At 36.9% G+C, this 2693-nt stretch overlaps 2 pseudogenes; one reads left to right on the plus strand and one right to left on the minus strand.

Annotated features, from left to right (window-relative positions):
- The first annotated feature begins 206 nt into the window (after nt 1-206).
- Nucleotides 207-886, plus strand: LOC122903485 (annotated as a pseudogene).
- Nucleotides 887-2377: 1491 nt separating this feature from the next.
- LOC122903762 lies at nt 2378-2462 on the minus strand (annotated as a pseudogene).
- Between the last annotated feature and the right edge of the window lie 231 nt (nt 2463-2693).

Consider the following 2693-nt stretch of genomic DNA (forward strand, 5'->3'; position numbering starts at 1 on the left):
TCAATTTAAAACAGTAGCAATAAATATCATATGTATCACCAGGGTATTTTTTTTAATAGTACCTTTAGCCTCAATGTCAATTGGAGAGTAAGCTGTTCAGAATTTTAAGTCAAACTTCTCATCCTGGGAATAAAGTGTAAGAGAGCTAAAATTGTCCTTTTCCCAAAAAACAATGACACGTGTCTTTTTCCATGTCTAGCACAGCCATGGTTTGTGGGCCCAAGAAACATCTGAAGTGTGTAGCAGCTCCAAAGCACTATATGATGATAAAATAACCAGTGTGTTTGCTCCTTATCCATCTGCTAGTCCCCTTACATTGAAAGAATGTCTCCCCTTCATCATTCTTCTAGAGAACAGACTTGAGCATACCCTGACAGATGAAGTAAAGAAGATCTATGTGCAACAGTTTACTAAGATTGATGGCAAGTTCTGAACTGATATAACCCACCATGATGGTTTTATGGATGCCATCAGATTGATGAGACTGTAGAAAATTTCCACTGAACTATGATGCCAAGTGTTACTTTGTTGTGCATCATATTACATTTGAGAAGGCTAAATACAAGTTGTGAAAGGTACAAAAGGAGTCCCTCGTCTGGTGACTGATTCCCTATTCAGATTGATTTTGAGACTGGCAAAATGACCAGTTTCATCAAGTTTGACATTGGGAACCTGTGTATGATGACTGGGGTGCTAACCTGGGAAGAACTTGTATGATCTCCAACAGAGAGACATTCTATTCTCTGAATGTGTTTCATGTGAAAGACACCAATGCTCTCCAAAATTTTCATTACTGGTGAATGAAATCAACAAATCATAGATTTCCTTTCCCCAAGGAAAATATATCCACCTCACCATTATTGAAGAGAGAGATAAGAGTGAGTGAAATGATTGGAAAGTTCTTTGTATTTAATTAAAGATAATACAGCATGATTTTTTTAAAGTATATCCAATAAGTATAAAATCTGGCTGTTGTTCAAAGTGATTATTTTATCAGCCCCAATGACCCAGTAGCCAATGAGAAGAAACACATAGAGCCAATGACTTACTAGCCATCATATGCTGTCTGTCATCTATCTAATGAACTGCACTTTTTCTGGTGGCAAAATTCATTCTAAATTTCATTGAGCTTCTAGAGCCTGAAACTTCACGAGACAATCCTATTCAATCTTGTTCAGAATATAAATATTCTGACCTAAGGAAAGCAGGAAAGACACATTTTTATGAGGTCTTGGGGACAGACTCTAAAGAGATTTTTGTTAATATAAAACCTCTGGGCCTTGTATTCTAATTTTATAATCAATATAGACTTTTGTATTCATCCCTACAAAATGGCCATGTTTGTTGTTTATTGTTCTTACGACTTTTACATGACTTTGGACAATGTTTCTGCCCTAGAACATGTATATTGCCTGCCATATGGCACCGAGAAGTCCTAGCATATTACCATGTTCTCTTGAGGGCACTGATGACATGTTTGTGAAGCAATCCCTAATGTTGTCACCCATGATATAACCTTTAATGTTTCACTTTTTTGTTTGTTTGTTTGTTGTTGTTTTTTAATTTTTAATTTTTAATTATTTATAAACATATATTTTTATCCCCAGGGGCACAGGTCTGTGAATCGCCAGGTTTACACACTTCACAGCACTCACCAAAGCACATACCCTCTCCAATGTAACGTTTCACTTTTTGGGATAGATTATTACCATTAACTCTTTGCCATCATCAGTTGTGCCACTAACACATTTAAGCCATATTTCAGCACATCTGCATACTTCATTCTGATACATAGACTGGATCTCACCTACAGATCACGAGACATCATCTACATGTTGAAATCAAATCAAATACATGAGTTTGCTCACTTAATAAAGAATTAAAGAGTGCCTTTTAAGGGAGGCTGTAATTAAAAGTGGAACCTGTTCAGAACTTGACATAAGTTCAAGAATGAGATTGGTGCTAATCCATAATTTAACAACACTACAGGTTCTATCCCACGTTCCCATGTCATCTCCACAAAGATAGCCAGTGACAATATGTGCTACTTTTGCTTTGCACGTCCCGTCATCCCTATCATTCTGATCCATGATCATTATCAGCTTCTCTATTGAGAAAAGATGTAAGGTTGGGACTCCTGCACCTAGATGTCAAAATCTAGTTATGATATGAAGATATCTCAAAGAGACTAATAAAGGACAAAGCTCTTTTTTCCCTGAGGATGTGGGAAAGCACCAAAAAATGTTGGGATGGAGAAAGAATTTGATTTCTTTATATGTAAGCTGCTGTTGCTACTTCCCTCTTCCTCTTCCACCTCATCTTTCTCCTACTCCTCCTCCCTTTTCCTGTCCTTTTTTTTTTCCTTTTTCTTTCTCCTCCATTTTTTTCTAAGTAATTACAATTAACAATAATCGCGCCTCGGATAAACCTCATTGGCTACGATACTGCCACTGCGCAAAGCTTCTAAGTAATTACAAAAAGCTATTTCTAGAGCCTACCTTCCATGTGGCCCAGCTAGGCAAAATAAAAACAAAACAGCTAACTTAGTTAGAGGCAAAGTGGACTCTGCTACAACTTAACCTAACCCAGGATCCTAAATACCAACAGTTACTGGAAAAAGTGGTGTTGGCATCTGCTAATCTTTCTTTTGTTACATAGAGGTGATGTTTTCATTTTTGTATTTCCATCCCAAA

This window comes from Neovison vison, chromosome 3 (assembly GCF_020171115.1).
Source record: "Neovison vison isolate M4711 chromosome 3, ASM_NN_V1, whole genome shotgun sequence".
NCBI lineage: Eukaryota > Metazoa > Chordata > Mammalia > Carnivora > Mustelidae > Neogale > Neogale vison.